The sequence below is a fragment of the Nilaparvata lugens genome, chromosome 5 (genome assembly GCF_014356525.2).
Source record: "Nilaparvata lugens isolate BPH chromosome 5, ASM1435652v1, whole genome shotgun sequence".
NCBI classification, from domain to species: Eukaryota; Metazoa; Arthropoda; class Insecta; order Hemiptera; family Delphacidae; genus Nilaparvata; species Nilaparvata lugens.
In genome coordinates, this window is record NC_052508.1 from 20,858,523 (window position 1) to 20,873,473 (window position 14,951).

The following is a 14,951-nucleotide window of genomic DNA, read 5'->3' on the forward strand; positions in this document are numbered from 1 at the left end:
ACAATTATATTTTGAATTAATTTTTCAATATTTATATATTGTTGACTATCATACGAGCAGTATTGTGACGTAAGCTTATATTAGCTTTTGAGAGCCTTTTATTATTGTATAGTCCAGGCGCTGGCTTACATTGAGCATACATGAGAGAGGCAGAGAATTTGACTTCGGATTATTGTTAGGGGGTCTTTAGTGTATATGAAACTCGATGTCGTCACGTCCCAGGGTGGTCGACAGATTGGGGGGGAGGGGGGAAAGTTGTAAAAAACGCGCGCTTATAAAATCACCTGTCCTGCAGTTACTATTCATAGTACAGCTTTGAATTTTTTCTCAATATTATGTACACATAACTGGCTTTTAATGTGGTCCTCTACATTTTTGCCATAAACCGCATAGTTTTTCCGTAAAAAAAATAAAATATCTCGAAAAATGTATTTTTTTATTATGGACTTTTTATTATTTCTCGAATATTTAAGTCGTTGGCCGACTTAGAGGAAAGGTTCTCAATAAACGTTGTAGGCCGTTTCTTCCTGAATCCAATGATATATATAGTTTGGGGGTTACGATCATAGATGCGGCGGTGGGAGGGGGATAAGTAGCACTGTTACGCTGCGGCGCGGTCCTCCCCCATGATTAATGCGCGTAGTGGACTGTCTATCACATCGCTCCTACTAGTCTATGCATTCAAATTATGTATTTCAGGAACGCTATCTTATGTATTTTCGGTCGCTGAACACGATTTTTCAACTCTCAAGCCTCAATAATTGATAATTCTCATCATAATATACAAATTATGGTCAAAATTACAAACTTCATCTCATTCTGCAAGGAAACTAAGAAATGACTGAAATAAACGAAACTTGGGTTTCAAGGAATATATTAAGATAGAATAATGAAAATATCAATATGTGTTTGTGTTTTATTGTTTTTATTTCAAATTCATTTATTGTGATGCGCTGCAGGCTAAATTATTAATTACACACTGGCCACGCTTACTTGATATAGTGTGGTCAGTTAATTTCCATAAAGTGTTTGTGGAATTTCTTAGTTCTTAAAGGTGGATATGGAATTCATCATTCATTTATTATCATAATAATAATTATGTTTAGTATGAAAGTTATTATCTTTCATGAATCTTCAGTTTGTCGTGAACTTTCGAGAATTATATCCAATATAATAATATATATGTGTCAAATCAAAATGAAATTAAAATTTTAATATTCATTCAAATTATTTCTAACAGTATTATTATAATGGTATTTCACTAACTTTTGATTGATTCATCCATTATGGTATTCCCGTTCAGACTGTTTTGAAATGGTAACAAGTTATTCAGTATCAAAAGTTGGGAATAGAATAGTTTTGGGCCATGCCTGTGATTCTTTCTCAAACATAATATTTATATGATTTGTAATTCAATCTACAAATGAATGAATGAATGTATTCCTGCACGTAGCTAACGTATGTTAAACGTATGTTAACGAGCAAATCTTTGCCACAGATTTAGAAATCAAGTCTCGATGGTTTGGAGAGCCTATTATTGGAGTGATTCTTTTACTTTGCTGCTTCTAGTACGTTCACTACTTTTGTTTGAATTTGGACCATAGACATGAAAAACAATGTCCACCTGTATCACTCCATCTTCATTGAGAATTTTCATGATTCTTCTCATCACAAAGTTTCTATAATCTTGCAGCGTATTGAAAGTTTTGAAAAGTGAAGTAGGAGTTGAATTCAGGAGAGCCATGTTATCATTATGAGAAGTTGTCAACGATATTTAGGGATTTAGTCAAATCCACAACTAGTTCCACTTACAATTTCATGGGCCAAGTGAGATTAATAGTTTTTTTTCAAATATCCATCAGATGTTGACAGAGATTGCGGTTATTGTAAAAATGCATGCTGCACTAAAACTTCAATGTTGAATTATCTTTAAACAGCTACCTAGTAAAAATACAGAGATCAGATCTTCTTGTTCTAGAATTAACTAAAACTAAGATTTTTTATTTAAGTGCATCGTGGAGAATGACAGAGCTCTGTTTTTCTTTTTTATAGGTGAGAATACACTTTTACAATTTGCCACAACTATGTTAAGATAAAAATCGTTGGATACCGAATAACTATTTCTTTTTACATTCAAAAGAGAATCACACATTTCTTCACTTGCTTCCAGACCATTGATAACATTATGCAGATTCTGTTTTCCATCAGAGTCTTGAAGAAAAATGTATGTTCTCGTGAGAAGGTTATGCTTCTGGAAATCATTCTCATCTCTCATTATTATTGTTTTACTTCCTTCGATGACTTTCTTCTCACCCTCCAGTGATATCCATAATGATGTCACATGTCAACATACTTGAACAGAATATCTTTGATGGAAGATTTATTTATATAGTAGCAGCCATTTTAGGAAAGCCTTTGAAGACTAGGTATTCCAATCACTCACCTATGAGTTTTAGATGATCGAATGAGGGTTTGTTCCAAAGCATGAACGGTTGTCACATTATTACATCTTCAAGGTTTCCTTTGACAGAGAGTCAATGTATTGAGTTAATGTTTCCTTATTGGAAATGATTTTCTACTTCTATGGGTATTTTTTCATATTTTCTAGATATAACACAGACTCCATTGCATAGTTTGTGTGATTGAATGAAAAAAGTATGGGATCTTTTCTCGACCAGTTTCTATGTGCAATACCAGAGTCCTTCCTCAAGAGCACGAATGCAATTGAAGATAATTCAAACTATGTTACAATAATCAGTCATAAATTTCAAGTAGTCATTGATTTTGCATTGTGATTCTAAAAAAAACTCCACAAATAGCTTCAGACTTCTTTCAAATATACGTTGACAATATCTCATATTTGAACCGTTCATGAGTCCTTCTTGTAGTTGTTTCATTGAATTGATTGCTTGCTCTCACACCTTGATTATACTGATCTCCCCTCAATAGATTTCTAACAGTATTCTCTCCAAAAATATTCCAGATTCAACAAAGCTATCTTCAATTCAACTTTCATTCAAGTACCATCCCAAGACAATCAGTCAAACTTAGACAGATGAAAAGTATCTATTCGTAGATATAAGTTAGAGCAAAGACCTTAAAGATGCATAGACTCACATGCAGCGCTAGTGTCGTACTTGGAATTGAAATCCGCCATTGAGGGGGCAACCCATAAGATTATTACATACCAATGCCACCTATGCCTTTGTGATCTATAGTATTACAAATAAATAATATATAATATCTCGTGCTAAAATGGCGGCCTTCAATTCAAGTAAGAGCTATCATGGGAAGGCATGGACATTGTGGGTCTATATCTCTTTAAGGTCTTTGAGTTAGAGAAATCAGTTGATAGAGAGTTGTATCTTCTTTGAAATCAAATATTTAGTTATATCACATGGGAGTAATAAGCATTATTTGTGATTCAACTATAAATTTATATGAAGAAAATACTTTACTCCTCTTACACGGTGCTCTATATGGGGTAGCCTATATAATTTGTTTAACTTACTCCATTAATTGACTTTCGCAATTCCAAAGTGATAATTGAACTAAATCGAATAATTATTGTCTCTTCATGAAATATTGGTTTTTTATCGACTGAGAAACACATATAGGATTCCTAAAAAGATGGTTCTTCATTACAATGTAATTACAAATAATAAAGTTTGTAATTTAGACCATAATTTGTATATTATGATGAGAATTATTAATTATTGAGGCTTGAGAGTTGAAAAATCGTGTTCAGCGACCGAAAATACATAAGATAGCGTTCCTGAAATACATAATTTGAATGCATAGACTAGTAGGAGCGATGTGATAGACAGTCCACTACGCGCATTAATCATGGGGGAGGACCGCGCCGCAGCGTAACAGTGCTACTTATCCCCCTCCCACCGCCGCATCTATGATCGTAACCCCCAAACTATATATATCATTGGATTCAGGAAGAAACGTCCTACAACGTTTATTGAGAACCTTTTCCTCTAAGTCGGCCAACGACTTAAATATTCGAGAAATAATAAAAAGTCCATAATAAAAAAATACATTTTTCGAGATATTTTATTTTTTTACGGAAAAACTATGCGGTTTATGGCAAAAATGTAGAGGACCACATTAAAAGCCAGTTATGTGTACATAATATTGAGAAAAAATTCAAAGCTGTACTATGAATAGTAACTGCAGGACAGGTGATTTTATAAGCGCGCGTTTTTTACAACTTTCCCCCCTCCCCCCCAATCTGTCGACCACCCTGGGACGTGACGACATCGAGTTTCATATACACTAAAGACCCCCTAACAATAATCCGAAGTCAAATTCTCTGCCTCTCTCATGTATGCTCAATGTAAGCCAGCGCCTGGACTAGTAGGCAATTTTTAGTAAAAAGCCAAAGTCATGAGATATAGCATGAAATTTATAAATACAAATATAAATTCCAGTACCCTTTCAAATTATTTTGTCTCAACATGTTTCAGACACTAATGCCATTTTCAAGTGATCCCGTGTTATCGGATGGGCACGTTAAACTGTCGGTCCCGGCTGAAGTATGACAGTCGTAAGGCCCATTGACGGCTCAAATTATATATTCAGGCGGTGGGACCTTCCCGCAAGGGACTCCCCACCAACAAAAGCCATACGAATTTACTTACTTCAAGTGATAAACAGAAAACAAAAAAATACATGAGATTTATGTAGTAGTGAGATATAGCATCTCCAATCAGGATTCAATATTATTAATCCTCCATATTCCAGATTGGATGAAAAGGGAATAATACAGTTCAAGTGGTGTTTTAACCTACTTTAAAAGTAGGTTCAAATATGCACCAGACTACATTTTTAAGAATTAATCGAGGTTTATGAGTGGAAGTGAATAATATGCAGCAGATGGGATGTACGTGCCCTAGATGAACAAGCCAGTTAGTAGATCAAGAATGGCTCACCATCAAATTATCTCGTAGAAAGTACATCTATCTAGAATAACCGCAGTAGTGCGCCAAAGTACAAGGCAGTAAAATACCCAGCAATTTCAACAGCAGTTTGTTCACCCTTCCAAGTCATTATAACTGTACTAGATTATCTTTCGATCATAAAAATAATTGAGATAGTTCAGGTGAATTCTATAAAAACGTTGAAAAGTAAGGGATTTCATGATGAGACGGCAACATTCGCTAATTTCATTGCGTGTCAATAATTTTGACTTTTAGTTGTGAGTAATTTCATCATTGGGAATTGGGAGTTATATCAAAGCAGCAGGAATTGATAACATTCAGTCATCGGTATACAACGTTAATCTTGTATATTGCATTTCTGAGTGAAATTTTCACATCTAAATAGTCATTCATATTGAAAAATGATCATTTCCTTCACCTCCTGTCAAAAGTGCTTACTTTACTCCCTGGAGCATGATACTAGAGTGTAACTTTTTCGCTCTCGGGAGGAAAAACCAGGAAAATCCCTAAAGCGTAAAAGTAACTCCATTTAAATAACATGGGAAGCATCTCTATTTTGAAAACGTACATTAGAAATAGGTTAGAAGGTCTAAGCTCAGATGAGGAAGCATTATATAGTAGTCATTAAGCCAACTAAATTCAATACCTCAACCAGACATTTGATCAATATATGAAATTTATGTTTGTATTCTAAAATTATTTACAAACTTCATATTACTATACTAAAAAAATGTAATAGTATATTTCGCACCTAGGGCCGAAAATGAGACTTTTCTGGCTCGAAATCGGTTTTCAAGTCCGAGGCCGTAGGCCGAGGACTAGAAAAGATTGAGCCGGAAAAACATTTTTGCCCATGGTGAGAACGTTATTTTTCGCCACACAGAAAAATAAACAATATATATATGAAATAATTTATTGTCTATTATAAGCACTTCCGAAAGCAAAAGTGGAAGGTCTATGTGGATTTGCTCTAGCAAATCTGAGGTAATCTGAATATCAGGAAATTGTCCAAGTATTTTTATTTTTTATTCTGATTTGTCTAAATAACCTAAAAGATTATGTTCAATTATGTAAGAGGTTGAGTTTAAACTTTTTATTCTTCCAATGACAATAAGATGATATTATTATAAATGTTTTAATTATTGAATGATAAACACAAATAATGAAAAGTTTTTGATCAGCTGTTTAGCACACTTGAAATTTGGCCAATCTGAATGTCAATGGAAGTTTAGGTTAGAAGTTCTATCCTACTCTGAAAATCGAATTATTTGAATAGTTTATAATAATATATATCTTATCTGTATTTTATTCATCCAAATAGAATGATAGTATATTATTGCAGAATACTTTATTGAATTCTAGAAGCATAAAATGATTCCGTTTATCCACTATGTTCCGTGATAAACGCAGTACTAGGAGGTTTGAGGTTAGATTCTATTATACTCTGAAAATTGAATTTGAATAGTTTATAATATCTCATTTGTATTTAATTCATCCAAATAAAATAATAGTATCTTATTGCAAAATACTTTATTCAATTCTAGAAGCATAAACTTATTCCGTTTCATAAACTATTTTGTAAACACGTTCACATCAAATCAGAATCAGCTGACTTCAAGGTTATTTTACAGCCCTAGGGCCATAAAAATTTTACCGGCCTGGCCAGAAAACAATCACTTTCGGCCTCCATATGACGCACGTAAACCAGCTCATTACATCCAAGTGGGGCGAAAAAATATTTTTTCCTCCACCTACTGTCTAAAGTACTTACTTTACTCCCTGAAACATAATACTAAAGTGTCACTTTTTCGCTCTAGGTAGTAAAAAACAGAAAAACTCCCTAGGGAGTAAAAGTGACTCCATTTAAATAACATGGGAAGCATCTCTATTTTGAAAACGTACATTTGAAATAGGTTAGAAGGTCTAAGCTCAGATGAGAAAGCATAATAGAGGTGTCTGTCATTGAGTCAACTGAATTCAATACCACAACCAGAAATTTGATCAACTCATGAAATATATGTTTGTATGATATTATATTCTTAATATTGGTAGACGATAAAAATTTATACAATTTTTAAAATATTTTATTCTATTCAAAATACCAGCCAACAAATATTTTTGATCTGCATTCTGCAATTCAAATTTGAACCGCGTGATCTGGAGTCAGCCATTTTTGGTAGCTCAGCTGATATGATTGTTACAACTTTGGCCGATAGATAGCGCAATCAGCAGTGCCTATCAGACGACCGGATTTAGGTTTTAGTTTTTAGGTTATGTTGTTAGGAAACATTGTCACCAATACGTAAGTTATTAGAATGATTTAATTTGCAGTTTCTATAAAAAATGTAGATGGAGGAAAAATGTTGTGTACATCACGAGCGAAAAATACTTTTTCTCCCTCAGGAAAATTGTTGCCCTCGGCTTCGCCTCGGGCTTCAAACTTTTTCCCTCAGGGAGAAAAAGTCGTACTTTTCACTCTAGATATACAAATAACTATTATATTCCATGTTATTCAAAATACCAGCCAACGAATATTCCTCATTAACTAATCAAATTTGAAACGGGAACTTCATCATAGTTTTAGTTATGGCGGCCATTGTTGTTACAACTTTTGCCGACAGATAGCGCATAGCACTGTTGGCGGAGAACTGTGATTACAAGCCAGCCCAGCTGTTTACTTTCTAGATTATGTTGTAGCACATTGTTTGGTCACGCACGTTTTTTAAATTTTTTATAAAAATGTAGATGGAGGAATAATGTTGTGTAGGCTATATCACGAGTGAAAAATGTTTTTTCTCACTCAGGAAAATTGTTGCCCTCGGCTACGCCTCGTGCTCCAAACTTTCCCTCAGGGTGAAAAAACAGTACTTTTCACTCTAGATATACAAATAACTATTTTTCTCCATGTAGTTGCAGTTCATCATGTAGCGGATTTTATAAAACAAATGAGATTTTCTCTATCAGGGTCATAAGTGACAAAGGAGTTGCTGCTATAGAGTCTAAATTTCTTTTATTACATAGTTGTCCTTTGTAAACAATATGCAATACTTGAGAGAGGAATTTTGAGGAGGATCGATAAGAGAGGGGTTTGAAAGTATCTTCTTTTCTTTTGAAGTTGACTCCAGTCATTTAAGTAGTGGTACTGTATTTCTACCACTAAGAGAGATATTTACCATGCTTATCAATCACTTTCCTTTTGAAGTTGACTCCAGTCATTTAAGTAGTGGTACTGTATTTCTAACACTAAGAGAGATATTTACCATGATTATCAATCACCACCAATAATGATGACTAATATGAACAATAATATTATTATTGATTTTGAAAAATGAATTTCTGCGACGTAAGAGACTCTTTACTTGTAAAATACTGTTTGTACACTTTATGCTTCCAACACATGCCAGGTTCTTAATAATTATAATTGAACGTGAATCCTTCTGCTATCACTCAGCAATATGAAAATAGTTTTATTAATTTTATCATAAATTTGATGTCATTTGGATAGTTCAATATTCCCTGATTTTTCATTCGTTCTAACATAGCAGGTTCAGTTTTAAAGAAACAGATGAGGGAAAAGTAGAAAACATATTTTAAAAATTAATGTTATTCAGTATTAATCACGGGCCACTCAATGGATATATCTTGGAAAATTGGAAAAATAGAAAAGTTAGTGAGAAAACAAATAGCTAATTTAAGAACATTCAACTTCAAGTGATTATCATCCTACCCTACGGTTTTCTCCCATTTATCAAGTGACAAAAAGAAACTAATGTTCAGAAAACTAGAACATTTGTGGATTGGGCATTGGGATAGGGTAACGTGATTGCAATCAGATCAACAAATCTTTCTACCACTCTGGAGTCCAGATTCAAAACTGCAGTAAATCGATCAGAAGTTCAATCCTCTAACTGAGGTGATAAATCTTGTCCACAGCTGTGGCCGTGGAGCGGTCCAACCGTCCAACTTGCATTCCACTAGGAAAGTACACACAATCTATCAGCTGTCAACAAGAATTACTACCGGTGCCGCGGATTTTTCCCTTCATCGATCACATTTCTCTACATTCTGTTTCGTTAACTTGTGAGTACCTTTTTGTAGTCTAGATAAAAGCTCTTATTTCATAATAGATTATGGAGAATACAAGAACTATAAAGAATAAAGGAAAAGTAAAATGATGAAGGAGACCAAATAATCTCCGGCACATATTGCACGTATATAATATTCGAAACTCTAAAGTAAAGAGAGTTCAAAGAGTTCATCTACAACTCATTAGTGAATAATATATTCAATAAATTCACAAAATCAATTGTAATTTTTTCCAAGGTAGTCGAATTTAGTATTATTTTTTCATTGGATTTCAATATCTAAGTATTATATTAGGTAACTATCATATAATTTAATACTGTTCAATTTTTATCTATACTCTACTTATTAGGAAATGAGTGGTGTCTGAGATACTACGAATCATATTTACAAATTAATCCGTATCAAGAACTTTGGTTTCCATCCTCAATCCTTTCATTAAGTCCCTCAATTTCCCATTTCCCAGATATAAATCACTCCTAGGTACAAACCCAGATATGAACCAAAGTTTTAAGCCAGATCACTCCCGTGCTATGGGATAGGCACGTTAAAGTGTCGGTCCCGGCTGAAGTATGACACTCGTAAGGCCCATTGAGAGCTTAACTTATAAAGTCAGGCAAAATTGAACTTCTGTCTGAGACTCACCACTAATAAAAATAAAAGCCTTACGAATGTTATACTATTCACTCCCATTTCCTCAGATCTTCAGATTTTTCATTGTTGTTGGAAACAGTAGTGCTCACATACTCCAATTGTTACAATTCATGATTACTTCCAAATTTTTATCCCAATCCGTACTCAGTAGGATTATAGCACAGAATACAATATGTATTCTGTGAATACAGCTGTATTTATTAAATTATAGTTATTTTAAAACCCGAGTAAACTTCTTCTATGTCCTTGATTCAGGGTTATTTTTGGGAATCTTTTCAACTATTTCTAGAGCCATTTCTAATGCGTCACTAATTAATAACTCACACCGTGCGCTCACAATCAGAGCAGTTGACTATGATGTCACTTGACCGCAGTGGCAGTATGTATTTCACTCCTCGACTGGCTTAAATAGAATGTCGTGGGGGGCGTAATGGTTGTTAAAGGGCGTCAAGTTAAGAGCATACCGGATATCCTGCTCTGGGTAAGAACTGAGTGCTGCAGCTGTTCTGTGTGCTGTGAGCAAAGGATGCAGGATTGACTCTAGGATTCAAATTTTCATCATATATCATAGCATTCTATTTAGAAACATTTAATAACATTTGACACGAGTTATTTATTAGAAATATGAAAATTCAGTTCTAGTTATAAGTTTCATGGAGTTGGATAAGTGCTGCAGAGTGTCACAGAGACAAGTTCTCACAGAGACAAGTAGTGTTTTTGAACGATATTAGTGTCATAGAGACAAAGTTCTGAAAAGACGAGCACTTCTGACACTCGAATTTTTATCGCAAACTCGATCCATTCATACTCAGGAGTCAGGACGTCTTCTTTTCAGTAAGTTTGACTCCTTACTTGGAAAAAGCAGAAAATTTACATTTCAATCATCAAAGAACAAGTTTGCAGAGCTTGAATCCTGATAAGTGACACAGTATATCATTCACTTTCTGGTCAGGTCTCACTAGAGTTCTTCAGAGCGTATCTGTTGATGTTTGAATGCTCCCATTCATATCCAAGCAATTGAGTGAGTGATACAGAGAGAGAATGGAGAGAATGCAGACTTCTACTTCTCATATTTCTCATCTGAGCCAATGATCCAAGTCTGTTATAGAGTAAGTTTGATAAAAGATGTTGGTTATCAGAATAAGTGACTTTAGACTGAATAAATATGGGTCTAGTTATAATATCGAATCGTTTCTATTAATATGCTGTTTATTATCTTCAACTTGAATTCTCTCACTTTACTACTACTTGTACGTACGTTCATATATTTTTTTCATTTCAAATAGATATTTATACATTGCAGAATCTCATTATTTGGTACTATTGATTCTTTGAAAAAATGAGGAATGAAATGGTGGACTGCTTGTCTAATTTCAATTATTTGATAACTCTGCCATTTACAAGTTGGCTCAACGATTGTTCAAGAACTTTTTGTGTAGTTGAGAAGTTGATATTGTGGTAATTATTCATATTGAATGAAAAAGACTAAGAAATTGTCAAAAAACCACTGATTTATTGATAATTAGAAAGACCGGTTTCGGTTATTACACCATTGTCAATCTCTGAGTTTATCAAAGACCGAAACCGGTCTTTCTAATTATAGATAAATCAGTGGTTTTTTGACAATTTCTTAGTCTTTTTCATTCAATTGTTCAAGAATTTTAAAAATATGAATCATAATCATGAATAATGTAATAGAAGTAGGAATATTTTCCTAGTAGTTTTCAGTTTCTTAAAGTTGAATCAATTCAAAGCCTTATTATTCATATTAGTGTTGATATGAATAGCATCTGTGATAATAGCCAGTTCATCCATGTGCTCTAAATCTCCGAGAATTGGGACCTCTCTGGATAAGTTTCGGGAAAGTTCGTCCCCGGAAAAAGGAAATTATTCCACTAACTCAAACCAAGCTGTTGAACTTGTGTTTTCTGCACAATCATTATAAGTTGGTTGCTTCCTGAAGACACACAAACACATGCACACACACTCAGCTTCCTTGATTGTGCCACGACTCACGAGCAAACTTTGTCATTTAATGTAATTCGTGTAGAATGAGATGTTCCGCTCTCAGCTCTTGTCACTAGCTTTGTTAGGGCCTACTACTTCTTGATAGATGTACTCAACTTTGTCACTACGAGTTGTTATTACTGAATTTTCCAGTAACTCAAGTACCGGTACAGTGAACAATAATTAATTAGTCGTCTCATGCCTACATGTTTCCATAATTTGCCAATATTCTATTCTAACTCACTGGATTCGAAGTTACATATTATTCAGTTCTACATTTTACAATGAAATTCAAACATTAATATTTTCCCTTTTCCAGTATTAAAATCCATTATTTTGTTGAGTGCTTCACTATAAACGGTTGGCCAGAAGGTGAATATGACTAAATATGTAGAGCGTACATAATAATGTCTCACCCATGAAAGAACCATTTTGAAAAGCTGAAACTGATGTAGTTAAATTGGTGTACTCGAAGCTTTTATTCAAGAATGAAGAAAATGTGATGAATCGGTCAACTTTCAGGTTTTTCATTTCTGGGATTGATTAGTTTTGAAAATTGGTTTCTCTCGTTATCAATAAATTAATATCGATGGTGATCCTATATATCGTGAATAATTATAATGCTGTGAAGATATAAATTCAACCAACGATCTATATATACTAACGTTATAAATAAATAGTATATATAGATCGTTGGATTCAACTCCACTCAAACATAGTTAGCGAAGACAGAATTGGAAAACTACTTTATAGTTGTGTGATGAGACTTATAACTAAAAAAGACAAGTGAGATTCATTTTTACGCCACTTCGCTATTTGAATCGTTGCTTGTTTGCCGCGTGCACGTGGAGTGGATATAAATTGAAGGAACTGTGGAGATGGATGAGTCCCCAAGGAAGACTACCTATTTCCGATATCATTATGGCTCACATCTCCTGATCAGGCACCGAGCAGCCTGTTTTTTTCATGAAACTTCGCTTTTACCAAGAAGCAGACGCTCTTACAAACAACATTCAATGAGGTAATGAGTGAAATATGCCAACAAATTTCCAGGTAGGGAATGATTCAGTCGTTGCAACCAACTATAAATTGAACAGTAACGTTGACTGATTACTCTATTAATTACTACGGTCCAATCACCGATGTCTCCGTTGATTACTGCAATATAATGGGGTGTGAGCCGGAAAGGGTGCTCGACTTCTCTGAGCTGCTGATTCAAATCCGTAGCATCAGCATCCAACTCTCACTGATTAGAAGTAATGAAATCAAATCGACGCATGCGCTTCGTCTGCGAGCTAGACCAGGTAAAGGATGATTCTATTATTCAGCAGCTGAAGACGGACCTGTTCAGCATTCAGCAGACATCGTCCCGCTTCTGAAAAGATGCCTGACTGCCACCGCCATAGACAAACAGCCCCATTTGCATAGCTGACAACCTCTCTAGGACGCAACCCCTTTCCACAATCCTCTACAATATTTCTCTTTACTCTTACTCGAGATATCCCTCTCTCTTCCATTCGAGGATTCACTGTAAAAGCCTTGCGAGTCCCAAATCCGCTCTATAAATTAAGAATACTAACACACACATATCTAGGTCAGAGAATAAATAGTGTTGCAGGCTTACATTGTAGAATTTATTGCCATGGATTTGAATTTATCTGTTGATGAATTGCACAATGTTGAAAATACTGATTGTCTATTCCTCCGGAGACAAAAAAAATTCAGTATTTGTACCTTAAATATTTGATGTGGATAATTCAGTACAGTATATAGAGCTCTTGGTTTCTATATGATTTAGATTTAATTGCTCTACAGACTAGACTAGAATGCAGAATTGAAATCACATATTTCCAGGAATATGTAAATTTCCAATTTGTTTGAGATCTGATGTAGTGTTTGGTCGGGAGAACATAAGTTTTTCTGACCGCCATTATTTGCTTGTCCATTTATTGTCGACCATTTGAAGGCGAACTATTTCTATCTATATATTGGAGCATGAACCATGTAAATTGACTCAAACCAGATAGATTGAGGAGATTTTGTGACTTGGAGGGAGAATAAGTTGAAGAGAGAGAGAGAGAGAGAGAGAGAGAGAGAGAGTGTGTGTGTGTGTGTGTGTGTGTGAGCAAGAGTGAGGAAAGATATATAGAGTGACAAACATAGTTATATGAATATATTAATATATCATACATAATACATAGATATAATCCTTTCCTTAGAATGGTGAGAATGAGAAGAGAGAGAGAGAGTGTGTGTGTGTAGAAAGAAAGAGAAGGGAGAGTGAAAGAGAGACAGTTGCTGCTTGAACTTCAATGTCAAAAGCGCTGACAGAAATATTCGAATATAACTTTGAACGTATGTGAGAATCTAACTAAACTTGATCCGTTTATTCGCACGTGCACCTAGAAATGCTGCTGCTTAGTACGAGAAAGCCAAGTTTGCTCTTGTCATGCCGCTCGAATTCTTGACAGAGTGTCAGCCGAATTTCGTCAAATAAGCTCACCACCTCCTCTGCTACTCCCTTGTGTGCCATGTATTTGATGGCTAGGGTAGGTTGTGAGGATAGCCCGAGTCGAGAAGAGCATACAACTTCAAAATGGCGGATGCATCAACACGATAGCAACTTGAGAGCAATATTCTCGGCTGTTATCAGAGAGAGGAAAAGAGAGAGGGAACCCTCCTTGCCTCATTAATATATTCACTATTCTCACGTGCAATACAGCTCAAACTGTCCCACTGGCTTCTTTTTTATGAATCTCACGAGAGGGCTAAGTAGCTTTAAAAGTTCAATACTGCATGCGCAATGTACGTGCAGATACAATTAGTTGAGCTAAAAATACAGTTCAAAGGACCTGGCAAGTAATTGAGAATTGTGTAGTAATTAGAATCATGTGAAGTTCGGTTAATCCAATGATCTGAGTACAATTTCACACAGAGTTCGGTAAGTACAGCTATTACTATTCCACATATGTTTTTTTGTGATTCCATATGAAAAATCTATATTTATTAGAAAATACCCCTTTTTCATTATGATTCACTTGTATAAGCTATCTCGAGGCTTCCCAATTATTTCGGTTTTCTATCTATCTTATCTATGGTAATGATTAGTATAATAACAATATAGAAAGCTGAACCATTGTGAACTAATTCTAAACTTCTTCTAGTCCTTCAAAAGTGAGAAAAATATAAAAGCAATTGGAAAGTGAGGGAAATAAAAAAGGTATTGGAATGTGAGGGAAACATGAATACTATTGAAAA

At 34.7% G+C, this 14,951-nt stretch overlaps 1 protein-coding gene across 2 annotated transcripts in view; it reads right to left on the reverse strand.

The window, feature by feature from the left end:
• LOC111045499 (cilia- and flagella-associated protein 100-like) overlaps positions 1-14,951 on the reverse strand; it is a 44,830-nt gene that overhangs the window by 19,099 nt on the left and 10,780 nt on the right. The window lies entirely within an intron of this gene.